This window comes from Lynx canadensis, chromosome A2 (genome assembly GCF_007474595.2).
Source record: "Lynx canadensis isolate LIC74 chromosome A2, mLynCan4.pri.v2, whole genome shotgun sequence".
In the NCBI taxonomy this organism is placed as follows: Eukaryota; Metazoa; Chordata; class Mammalia; order Carnivora; family Felidae; genus Lynx; species Lynx canadensis.
This window is the reverse complement of record NC_044304.2, coordinates 116,167,105-116,181,288: the sequence shown is the minus strand read 5'-3', so window position 1 is coordinate 116,181,288 and position 14,184 is coordinate 116,167,105.

Here is a 14,184-nt window from a genome sequence, read left to right as displayed (position 1 = left end):
AATAAACGGTAGCAAAAAAAAATCTTGGGGCGCCTGGGTGCCTCAGTCGGTTAAGCATCCGACTTTGGCTCAGGTCATGTTCTCATGGTTCGTGAGTTTGAGCCCCATGTCAGGCTCTGTGCTGATAGCTCAGAGCCTGGAGCCTGCTTCAGTTTCTGTGTCTCCCTCTCTCTCTGCCCCTCCCTGACCTGTGCTCTCTCTCTCTTTCTCTTTCTCTCCCCCAAAAATAATAAAACATTAATAATTATAGTAATAATAATAACTAAAAATATGAAAAGGCCACACAGTTATTTATTAAATAACCCAAACAGTTATTATTTATTTGATACCCAGTGTGTATCAGCAGAAGCATCATGTTGATTATATACTGAAAGAAAGTCCATATGGTCTACAAGCTTTTCAGGGCTATGAAAATATCTGAGAACTGAAAAACTTCATTGTTAGTTCCCCCCACCAAAAAAAAAAAAAAAAAAAAAAAGAGAGAGAGAGAGAGAGAGAGAAAGAAAAGAAAAAGCATAATGAAATTTAAAATAATAACTATTTTATTAAATATTTGCAAAATATTGATATTAATTTAGTATTTCATTATTTTAAAAATAATTTCTAGGTCAGGTTTACTACTATATTGAGAGGATGGGGAGTCTGCTTAATGACTGTCTAGAAATCATAGTCCTTTAAGAATTAAACCAGTTATTTATAGCTAAATAATTTTAAAAGCAAAATTATAAAATTATTTTATAATACCATAGCAAAAAAGTTATATGAATTATGGGATGTGAGTTTATTTTAACATATTCAGTATGAAGTGTGAAGTGTGGTACAGTCTAGAGGAGTTAGAGTGAAAAAGTTTCTATCTGTTAGGTGTTGGTCATGTCTAGTGTGGGATCTCAATCCTCAATGAACTCAGAGTCTGGTAGAGAAACAGACATACACATAATCATACTACAGTTTTATAAAGGATGTAGTTATGTTTTATACTACAGTTATGTTTTATACAAGCATAGTAGTGACAAAAAAGGAGGTAAGATCAATTGTAAATAATTCAGAGAAAATTTCTTAGAGTTGGAGATGCTTTGGCTGGGCCTTAGGTAATACAGCAAGGAGTGAGGTGAACAAGGTTGGGGAAAGAAAAGGATATTTGCCATAGGGCCCAGAATTGGAAGTCAGGGAGGTATGAAGATGTGTTCTGAGGAGTGCTCAGGAAACATCTAGAAGGGGAGACAGAGAACACAAGTCTGTAAAGGCAGACGGAGGGCAATAAATGGAACACCTTCTGCAGGCTTTGTCCTATGAGCAATAGTAAGATATTAGTTGCTTTTTTAAAAAATCAGATTTCTGATCAGAAAGGATGCTTTTTTGTACCTGTTAGGAAACACTGATCAAACTAAAGAACAAAAAAGTAAGTAGGGGAAGGAAACCAATATTTGTTGAAGACCTACTCAGTGGAGCAGCATGCTGAGCCTCTCATACACACTATCTCATTAACCCTCAAAGTACGGCTGTGAGATGGACTTGACTCCCATGTTACAGAAAAGGAATCCTGCGAAATGTCAGGGAATTGTTCAATGTCAGGCCATTAGTAAGTAGTGGATGTGAGTCAAGCACAGGTCCCTCTGATACCAAGTCATTGGTGTGGGTTTTTTTCTGTACCATGTTGGTTTTCCAGGGGACAGATCGCAAGGGCTCAAATTAAGGCAGTGACAACAGTGATGAAAAGAATGGACAGGTTTGAGAGACATTGTGATGGCATGGTGTCCCAGATTTAGTATCTGGATGGAGGGAATGAGGAAGGAGTTTGGGATGACTCCCAAATATGGGAAAAACATGGAAGGATGTAGAGGAGGGATTTCAGAAAGCATAGTGGAAATGACTGGGAGAGTAGCAGACCCTGCAAAGCAGTCTTTGAAGAGCATGTGGACTGAAGGTTATGCTCTTGGGGGCTTCCATCTAGATAAGCATGATGGGGATTAGAGGCATGGGGTATTAATTGCTTTAAAGTTTGACTTGCTATAATTTCTGGTTTTAAAATAAATATAAATCTCAGAAGTGGGAATTTGGTTTGCTACTTAAAAAGAAAAAAAAAAAAAACAAAACAGTTTCTAGCTCAGAGGAGAGTTTGACATTCCATTCAACACAGAGGTTATCTACAAAGTAGTTACAAGCAGGAAAGAGTGCCTCTCCCAGTACTAAAGCAGACCCAGACCTGGGCCAATGATTTCAGGAGCATCTTGGATGTTCAGGAAGCCATGGAGATCTTCTGAAAAACCCGGCATCTAGTCAAGGTCTTCCTTACTTTTAAGTACCCTGAAAGAAACTGAGTGGTCATTTCTGAGTGGGGGGAAAGGTATAATAGCGAAAATTTGCCCAGAGTCTTAAGCTTATCTTAATGTGTCAGATTAATGAAACTTATTACATTAGAAAAAGGGTGAATACATCCTTTAAATTGGTTGTTACATTAAGGAATTCCAGTGTTCTTATCTATTGTTATAGACTAGAGCAGCCTCAAACTGCACCTAAGAACTTGCTAGAAATGCAAATTCTTGGGACCTACCCAAGGTCACTAGATTAGACTCTGGTAGCTGTGGGGGAAGAAAAGACAGTAATATGCATGCTTCAAAGGACTACCTACCCCTTCTCTCTGTTGCTAACCTCTCTCCCCACCTTGTTTTTGTTGAAAATTGTATTACTTCTCTCAAATCTAGGAGATATTCAGAATGTGTACAAGACATTTTGTGATGTTATTCTTTAAAGTTAGAGCAAATCAAGAGGTAACAGATGTTGAGGTGGGAGAGGTCTCTCTAAGCTACAAACTAGAACAGAAGTTATAAAATGAAATTATTGATAAATATGACCACATAATATTTAAAAACTCCTCGAGGTCAAACTCAGTAAAAAAATCAAAATGCAAGTTATAAACTGTGAAAAAAAAGCTGTATCGGGGCGCCTGGGTGGCGCAGTCGGTTAAGCGTCCGACTTCAGCCAGGTCACGATCTCGCGGTCCGTGAGTTCGAGCCCCGCGTCAGGCTCTGGGCTGATGGCTCGGAGCCTGGAGCCTGTTTCCGATTCTGTGTCTCCCTCTCTCTCTGCCCCTCCCCCATTCATGCTCTGTCTCTCTCTGTCCCAAAAATAAATAAACGTTGAAAAAAAAAAAAAAGTTAAAAAAGCTGTATCATATAGGGCAGACAATAAATCATCATGTATGTTATTTAAAAGGAAAAAAAAGTCCTTAAACAAGAGAGAAGATAACCAACCACCCTACTAGAAAAAGGACAAAAGAATAGACATGAAAAGGCAATTCACAAAAGATGAACTACAGAGACCAATGAATACTTGACCTCAAGAGAAATCAAAAAAACATATTAAAACAAGAAACCAATTTTCACCTACAAATTAGTTTAAACATTTTAATAATAAGTACCTAATGTTGAGGGTTTGGGAAGAGACATTATCATAAACTGCTTTTAAAAATACGAGCTGGTATACATCATTCTGGGGAACAATTTGGTAATCATCAAATGTCTTGAAAATACGCATGATCTTTAAACCCATAAAGAGAATCACATTGATCTGAAAAGAATTCATCCAAATAACCATACACACACACAAATGTGTCTATAAAAACATTTGTCTTAGTGTGTTTATAAGAACAAAAATTGAAAACAACCTGAGCTCCAAGCAATAAGTTGAAGTTTTATTAGATATATAGACCATGTCTCTAAAATAAATTACTGCTGTGCAGCTTTTAACAACTATGGTGCGGATGAAAGTGTAATAAAATAAACTCATGTTTATAACATACTGTTAAATAAAAAGTCAACTAACAAAAGAATATATGTAGGAGTATCCTAGCCTTACACAAATATGCATGTATATTTGTATATCTCTCTTTATCTCTATCATCTATAAGAATGAAGAAATAGAATGTCTTTGAAGGCAGAGGTTTCGACTACCTAATACACAGTGTAGCCCCAAAGCTTAGAATAGTTACTGGGCACATGGCAGATACTCAAGACTATTTGACTGTCAAAATGTTGGCAGTCTTATTTCCTACTGATGAGTTTAAGGTACTTAAATATTTTTCTTTATGTTTCTCTAGATTTTCAAAACTTTCCACAATAAATCTGTATTCCTTGTTCAGAGAAAGAATACAGTCTAATTTTGAGAACATGTTAACGGATAAAATTTGCTATCTACAGGCAGAACTTGAAGAGCTAATGGGGCTCATGAAATTTAAAACATCCAATTCTTTCAAGGTGAAGCAGGCAGCATGGTAGGAAGGTTGACAAATGTGTGATTATAATTTTGGAAACAGTTCTATTAAAGTGTTCCATGTTGCCCTTGGACTAGGATTTTAAAACTTTTCCACCACGTACCCTAAAAGAAAGATCTCAAGATTTTTACTTCAAGGGTGAAATTTCTTTGAGCCTTGTCCTTTACAGTTCATTCAGATTTTTCATCGTGCTTCATAATATATCCAGTTCATTTCATGTAAAATGTTTGAAATTGTTTACCATCATATAATACCGATTCATTGGAATATTTTCTATGTTCTTCTATGGCTTATGTGCTGCCCAGTGCTCCATGGCTAACTTCAGGAGCATTGGTTAGGCAAGGGTGGGAAGACAGCATTAGCAAGCAGGATTAGCAGAGTCTGGTAAAGTGGAATCAGAGAGAAAATTTATTGGCATGTGTTTACAAGAACCGTAGGTTGACTAATTGGCATCATTATGCCATCTGCCTGGCAGGTATATCTCTCTCGGCAGTGAAAAGTCTCATAGGGTGAGGATTAAATGAGATATAAAGTTTTGAGTACAATGCCTGACATGCAATAAGCTCTCAATAAATGCTAGCTGTTATTAATTATTATTACCTGAGAGAGTTTTCACACCCAGATGTCACTCCCACTTACATTATCAAACTAATTACTGTTTCTCTGATTCAATGTGTGCCAAGCCACATTCTCATGCAACTACCTGGGCAGATTTTTCCCACAAGGAGGGCATGATCAAAAGGGCTTCATGTAGCCATATTTGTCTTTCGAAATAAATAAATGAATCAGTCCTCAGATACTGGCCATCTTTTCATGGGCAGGACAATCAAATTTCTTTACCAATGAAACACAGTGATTTTCTTAAGGCATGGCTACCCCGTGAGGCATATCTGGACCATAATTCTTTCCTAATCAAAAAATACAGCTTATTTCCCTACCATTGACAACAGTGTAATTTTCAAGTCAGTTCCTTGTTCCCCAAAACAGAAGATTTCATGGCTTATAGTAAAAAATAAATTTTATAATGTGACCTAGAATATACATTGAATGTTTCATGAAACAGTACCTACTCTTATTACCTTAATTACCTAAAACCAGAAATGTAGGCAAACAGCCACTGTCTTGGGATTTACAGATGAAACTGAGTGTGCCTCCCCACTTAGTCTCTATTTCCTTCCCTCCCTGTTTATTTTATTGCCCAGTCTGAACTGCATTGGTCTGTGCCTTATACACATTCTCCTCCTTTGCATATGAGCTCTGGCTAGCCGTCAGCTCTCAACATCAAGGTGAGCTCACCTATTGCTTATGTCCATAGCAACAGTTATTCTTGCCTGGATTTTGAAGGACAATTTTAATACTTTATTCCATGATCCCCGGCTTTGGTTTAAAATATATGTCCTTTGGCCCAAGTCTTCCTGTTTGCCATGACCCCTTAAATATTGACCTCAGCTTCACACAGAGGACTTGTAGTGACTGAGGACCTTTTTTTCTATATTAAATGTCTTCACACACTCATTTATTGTGCCAGACACTGTTCTCTAGGCCACCAGCTCTAACTTGCCCACGCTTTATCAATTCCAGCCCGCCTCCATCTCCAAATAGAACTGTCTCTGTCCATTCTTACAGGGAGTAGGCCCTTTTGCTTAGTTCTTACAGCGTGTGAAGGAGCTACTTTATGAAGGACTGATGAATGCTTTCCTGGCAGTCACAGACTTTCTTCTTGATGTTATTTTTTTCATCCTCATGATTGCTTTCTTGTAGACACAGAAAAAATAATTTCTGGAGTCAGAGAACTATGAACTCAAATCTTCATTCTACCACTTACTGGCCTTGTGAAATTGAACATTATCTCCTCATTTGTAACCTCATAAGAGTTTTGCAAAGATTAAATAAAACAAGATCTTATACTATTTAAATGCTTGCTGAAGCATCTAACAAATAACAGGTGGTAAATAAATGTTAATCTGTTCCAGTCACCATTTTTTTTTAAGTTAGTAATGCATAAAGAAAAGATACAGTGTGGTAGCAGGGTAATGTTAGCACGTCTTACACACAAACTGTGCTAAAAACTTCATGTGCCTTATCCGATCTAATCTTGGAACAACTCAACGGGATTTCTTATCATGAAGAAAGTTGAGGCTTAAGGAGATTAAGGAACATAGCCAAGGCCACAAAATTAGTAAGGTGCAGAGCTGGATTTGAACCCCCTAATTAGAGAAGTGTTCCCTAATTTGAACCCCCTAATTAGAGTGTTCACACTCCTGACCCCATTTATGGTATAAAATCCATTGAGTGTGGGGCGGGGGGAGTCAGATTTCTCTACAGGTTAGATTCAGATTGCTCATTGTATATACTTGAATAATTACATTCCTTGCGTCTCCCCAAGATGAGGATTGTAGGCCTCTTCCCATTACCCTCCATCCCCCATTAGGGAACATTTTCCATTGGACCATTTGGGAAAATCTTTGGCATGAAGTAGTTAGAAGAAGCAGCTAAAGCTCATGATAAAAAACATTTATGAATCACTTGACCATCTTTTTCACTCACATTTTTCACAGTTCTGTGGTTGTCAGTATTAACGGTTCTGAATAACTGACTTAGCCCGAGGCCAAACAATTGGGGGCTCTGTGTGGGCATTTATTCCAAAGGACATTGGGCTAGTACATGCCTAACTGTGCTGCATCTGTTTGTTTTGGATAATAGCGAGTGCTTTTCCAGCTGTTCATTTTTCTATCTTCCTTCTTTGTTTCCCTATGGCTTGAGCTTTTGAGTTCTTAGTATTCATGATCTTTTTCAAGCCGCTAGACCAAGCCTAGAATTATCATTCTAGCATTTCAGAGGACTTGGCTTTGTCCATTTTCAGACTTATGCTAAATCCTGAAAGCACAGCTTGCTGTAGAGTACCCTTGGGGGGAAACACACACACACACACACACACACACACACACATCAGAATTTAACACCTGGAAAAATATAGTTTTAATTACTTCCATTTAACACATGAGTCTATATATTTTCTTCTTTTCATTGAATTTTTTGAATATGTAAAACATGTACATGATTCCAAAGCAAAAACCATATGAGAAGACAGATCCAGAGAAGTCTTACTTTCTATCCCGTCTTCTCCACCTGTTCCTTCCCTCCTTTCAGAGGGAGCATGGGGCTTCATGAATTCTTATAAACTGAAAATACCCATGTACTCACCACCCGCATGCAGAAACAGAAAGTTTCTAGCACCCCAGAAATTGTCCTTTGCCCTTTCCACTGCTATGCCACTCTTCTCTGCAGAGAAAACTGCTCTCCTGAGTTCAGACACTATAGTTTTGCCAGATGTAGGACTATATATAAGTGGAATAATACAGTATGTATTCTTTTTTTTAATGATTTTTTAAAATGTTAATTTATTTGAGAGAGAGAGAACACACATGAGCAGGAGAAAGGGAGAGAGAGGGAGAGAGAGAATCCCAAACAGACTCCATGCTTGATCCCACGAACCTCAAGATCATGACCTGAACTGAAATCAAGAGTCGGACACTTAAGCAACCGAGTCACTCAGACATCCCATACAGTATGGATTCTTTTGTGTTATGCTTCTTTCATTCAACAGTGCATTTATAAGAGGCATCTGTGTTATTGTGTGAAATAGAAGTGTTCACTCTTCTTCATTGCTGTTAATGTATTTTAATGTGTTGCATATACAGCATACCATCATTTATCCATTTTGCTGTTGTTGGAGATAAGGGTTTCTAGTTTGGGGCTTTAACCAATAGTGCTTCTTAGACATTCCTGTATGTGTCTTTTAATGTACATACGTATTTCTTGTGGGTATATTCCCAGGAGTAGAATTGCTGGGTCATATGGTATGTGTGTGTTCAGGCTTTAGCAGATATTGCCAAAGAGTTTCTATAAGTGGCTGTTCCAATTTACACTTCTTCCAGCAGTGTATAAAAGTTCCATTTGTTCCTCCTCTTTGCCAACACTTGACAATTTCTGTCTTAGTAATATTATCCATTATGGTAAGTATCTCACTGTGCTTTTATTTTGCTTTCCTTGATGACTAATCATTTGTACTAGCTTCTTATTCTTCAATTATTTATTTTTGCAAAAAAACAAATATATATATACATCTACATATACATGTATATATACATATACTACTTTATCACACAAACAGTAACACTACATACACTGTTTTCCGTTTTGCACATTGCTTTTTTCACTTAAATTATATATTCTGGAGATCTCTTAGAATATTCAGTAGCCAGGATACAAGACACTAGCAAATTTTTTTTAAAGTGAAAAATCCTTGAAAGTAAAATTTTTGATTATCTACCATGCTATAAACTCATACACATTTTAATATTTCTCAAATATGTATATATTTAAATTGAGCTAATGTAATATATATTCTTATATATTCATATAAAATATGATTTTTAATGATAGCATATAAATCAAGGATCTTCTAGTTGTGAGTTTAAGGGGAAAAAAAGGCATTTATTGATTCATATAACTGGGAAATCCAAAGGTAGTCCTGATAACTTCAGGTTCAGTGAGATCCAGGGACTCAAACAATGGTAATAAGAATCATCCTCTCTCTTCATCTCTCACCTCTTCTTTCCTCTGGCTCCTTTATTGGCAAGCTTAGAGCTTGTTTCTCATTGCTCATACAGCTTACAGTCTTATAAAGCATGAGGCTTTCTCTTGTCAAACACTCTCATCTGTCTCTCCAACCCCCGAAAAGGATGCTGGCCCTGAATGAGTCATGAACACCAGAAACAGAATACTTCTCCTATGTTAGAGGCAGGTATGTGTATGATGGGGGGGAGGTGTCCTTTGAGTGACAGTACTGTCAGAGACAAACAGAAAAAAGGAAGCTGAGTGCCCAAAGGAAAGGTTGTGGAGCAGCCCCCAAAAGAACAGATATCATGTGTAGCTGTAAATTCTGTTGTCTGAATACATGGTAGTTAATTAGCCCCTTGATAGTCTCTTCGTATTTAGGCTGTTTCTAGGTCTTGCTGGTATATGTTATGTTGTGATAAATATTCTTATATTCTACACTTTTATTCCTTAGGATATATCTCTGTATGTGGGGTTACTGAGTGAAAGCATAGGGATATTTGACATATATGGTCAAATCTTTACAAGGTGTTTGTTGTAGTATACATTCTCAACAGCAGCTCATGAAACTGCTGTTGTACCAGACCCCAGGGAATATTATGCATTTTAATTTGATAGGGGTTATCACATTGCTTCATGCTTAATTTGCACAAAACAATAAATATCTGTTCTCTTTAGAGCAGGTATTCAATATACGGCTCTTCTCTTGATTAATATCTCGTATTTTCTGTCCTCTCCTAAAAAATTTCTACTTGTTCTTTTCCCAATTAAAAAAGTATAAAGAGAGAATGTATCTGTTAAGTATAAAAATGTTAAATTCTTAAGTTTTCTCCTTTAGATTTAGGATCTTTGAGATGACCTGAGCGATTAGCTAGGCATAGCTTATCACCAAGAGGTGGTTTGGGAGTTGGGCAACTGGTCAACATTTCTCACCCATTACAGCTTCTGCAAATAAACATGCAATCTAAAGGCAGTGTGTTTGCTATGGAAACTGGCAAGGCAAATCCCCTCTCCTTCCAACCAGATTGTTACCCATAAACTCCTTTTATATAGAAATTCTGGAGCTGTCACTAACTTTGTCCATCACCATGGTTCTCACAGTACACACACAGAACCAGCAGCATCAGAATTACCTAAGGACTTGTTAGCAATGTAAATTCTCAGACTCCATCTCAGACCTACTATATCAGTAACTTGGCATAGAGTCTGGCAATCTGGCCATGCGTATGTGTGTGTGTTTTAATTCTAGTAAAATACACATAACATTAAATTTACCATCTTAACCATTTTTAAGTGTACAGTTCAGTCGTGTTAAGTACATTCACACTGTTGTGTAACCATCACCACCATCCATTTCCAGAGCTCTTTTCATCTTGTAAAACTGAAACTGTAAACCCATTAAACAACAACTCTCCATTTTACCTCTCCGCAGCCCCTGGCGGCCACCACTCTACTTTCCGTTTTTGTGAATTTGACTGTTCCATGTACCGCATATAAGTGGAATCCTTCCAGTATTTGTCTTTTTGTGACTGGCTTAGCATGATGTCCTCAAGATTCATCCATCTGTCAGAATTTCCTTCCTTTTTAAGACTGAATAATATTCCATTGTATGTATATGCCACATTTTGTTTATCCATTCATCCATCAATGGATACTTGGATTGCTTCCACCTGGCTATGTGTGTTTTGACAACCCCTCCAGGTGATTCTCATGCACACTTAAGTTTCAGAACCCCTAGTTAATAGGAAATAAAATACAGTGATTAATGTCACCTTGAATCATCTAGAACTCTTTTTTTAGAATGTTCTAAGCTATATTTGATACAGCAAGTTAATCTGTATGAAGCATGTGACTCAGGGCAAAGAAGCACCATACCTCATTGTTTTGCACTAATCTCACAAGGCTGCAGTATGAAATGTCATGGTGCCAAATGATGAGTGTTTAGTAATATTTGAAATAAAAACTGTGTTACATTAAAGCAAGAATATGTATGATGATAAAGTGTTATAAATCAGGCTAATCTGATCTTTGAATGATGGAAGAAACTGCACAGGAATGGGAACTTACCAAATTAAAAAGGTGAGGTAGATAAAAGAAAAAAATAGTGATGTCAAAGAGCACATGTCATAAATAACATAAAGGTGAATGGAAGCATTCTATTTTATGCTCCCTACGGAATTTAGTGAGCTGTTCATGGAGTTACTGTTATGACAATTCTGAATGAACTGCATTTTATTGCAGTTACTAGGGAATATCTGTGGTTATGTAAACTACCATGACAAGGATAGACAAATCTCATGAAACAGAATATTAACCGATAGCCCGAGGTAGTCAGTCAGGTGAGGGCCCCGTGGTCATGTGCAGCATTGCATAGTGGGCTAAATAAGTTTTGGGATGGGGTGATTCAACTTTCCCATAAGAATCCCCAACTGGAGAATCCTGCTGAAAACAGAATGTAGTACTAAACAGGCTGATGATCTGATCTGATCTAGAAATATTATTAATATTTACTCAAGAAATGAACATATGTATTTGATTCTAATATATTTTTTTTATTTAAAAAAAATTTTTTTTTCAACGTTCATTTATTTTTGGGACAGAGAGAGACAGAGCATGAACGGGGGAGGGGCAGAGAGAGAGGGAGACACAGAATCGGAAACAGGCTCCAGGCTCTGAGCCAACAGCCCAGAGCCCGACGCTGGGCTCGAAGTCACGGACCGCGAGATCGTGACCTGGCTGAAGTCGGACGCTTAACCAACTGCGCCACCCAGGCGCCCCTGATTCTAATATATTTTATTTGAAGGAAAAAAATGATCCAAATGGTGGTATATCTGATGTCTGGCCCAGAGTAGGTACTCATATACAGGTGATCTGAATGACAGAATGAGTGAATAAATAAAATAATTAATTAATTTCACAGCTATTTATTGAGTACCTATAACGTGCAGGCAAAAGGGAGGCCCTAGTGGTACACAAAGATAAATAAGTTAGTGGACTCTTTTAAATAAATGAATGATATTCTCTATTTGTGTTGCATCTCTAGTTATGATCACTAAATTAACTACATGACCTTGGGCAAGTTATGAAGGCCCTGAATGTCAGTTTATTCATCTTCAAATTGGGTGCACGGAGGTGTCATGAGATGTTAAAATGGATGATCTATAAGCCTTATTACAGTTTTTGAATTGTTTCTTAGGCTCTATTTGGGGGGGTATGGGAGGGTGCTCTCATTAATTCATTCAACAATGTGTATTGAGTGTATGTAAGGCACGGTGCTATAATTTTTCCATTGCTTATTAAAGTCACTTTCCTTTCTCATCACTATAAAATAGCACTGCTAAATGTCAGGGAGGAAAGTTTTCATAAATGGATCACTATAAAACTCACGCCAAATAGTAAGCACTCTTTGGATCCTGGCACAGCCCTGATCAGGAATTAGGTTCTCTACTACCTTCCCAGATTTTCCAAATCCCAAGAAGTGATCCTCAGAACACCTGCGATTGGTGCCACCCCATCCTGATGCCCTCACAAAACATTCTTTGGTAAAAGTTCTGCACAGGTGTCTAGGCCTTTCCACTGATCAGCAATATTGTGCAAAAGGTTAAATCATTTCAGAGACATTTGGCTATTTGAAAGTGTGGGTCTTTATAAACACATTCATCCCCGAGTGATAGAGAAATGGGACTGGCAGATGTTGCTTCATTTTTCTTTTTACCTAGGGATTTCATGGTATCTGTTTTTCAATTTCCAATTAAGTATTAAATGCTTGTATAATTTAAGCGTTTCATTTAATTAAGCTTGAAAATGTATTTAAACTTTAGATCAGCCTAGATAACTTGAAAATAGAAACAATTGGGGCAATTCTGCTGGTTCAGGCTTGATCTACAGTGCATTCCATTTTAAATGAGTTAGGCATTAATAAGTACAGTTCTAGAGGTTTCTGGGCAAATCATCTCCAAATTCTTGAGTCTGTCCAGGCTATGTTTATATTAGTGAAGCTATCACATGCTATCTCTGCTTCTCATAGTGTTAAAATTAGCCCATTTGTTGGGCCTGCAATGGGTGAGAAATGAGTCTTTGCTTAAAATTACAAACTGGTGCCCAGTCAGTAGCATGACATACCTAAAAAACATTTTTATTATAGCAGAAGAACGCCTTGACATCCACAATAAATATATTCCTGAAGTTCTGTCTACGTACCTAGTTTGAACATCTTGTCCCATTTTTATGGGTTATTACTCTACCACTTGAAATATAATTGAATCTAGCAGTTTTTATTTGGCACAAATGTATAAAGTAGATTACTTATTGTTCTCTATAGTGAGCGATGTCCACCAACTAGACTTAGGAGAGAAAAATAAAGTGTGGTTTACACACACATCTACACTGATGATCTTCCTCAGAGATGCTAAGGGCAAGATTTGACAATCACAGATTTGTACAGTATGAGAGTTTTTTTTTAATGAACATGTGTTCCAAACAACATTTTCTCCTTATGGGACTAGTAAACTTATACTCCAAATCATATAATTATGATAGTGATGGTAATAATTTAAGACATTTAGCAATGTGTTTTTGCCTCCCGCAGAATCCAAGCAGCCTACTTCTTTCTGCTTTTCTTTCCTTTCCAAGAGGTAGGCTCTGAGAGCCTTCACAGACCCAACAGCAGGAAGTAAGAATTTACTCAAATCCTCTATTCTCTCTTCTCCATCCCTGCCAGCTCAATGCAAGCTTTGATGAATATCTTTTTTTTAAGTTTTTATTTAAATTCCAGTTAATTAACATACAGTATAATATTAGTTTCAGATGTAAAATTTAGTGATTCATCACTAATACATAACACCTTGTGTTCATCGTGACAAGTATACTCCTTGATTTCCCCCATCCACCTATACTCTGGTAACCCTCAGTTTGTTCTCTATATTAAGAGTCTATTTCCTGATTTTCCTCTCTTTCCACATTGCTATGTTTGTTGTTTTGTTTCTTAAATTCCACATATGAGTGAAATCATATGGTATTTGTCTTTCTCTGGTCGACTTATTTTGCTTGGTATAATACTCTCTAGCTCCATTCATGTCTTTGTAAATGGCAAGATTTCATTCCTTTTTTTATGGCTGAGTAATATTCCATTGTGTGTGTGTGTGTGTGTGTGTGTGTGCATACCTACATATATACCACATCTTTTTTTTTCAGATAACACTTAAATTTTAATAAAAAACATAAACCTTTCAACATACTTACTGTTATATTCTTTAACACTGCTTGTGCCTTAGCTGCCCAATGGTCTTCCTGAG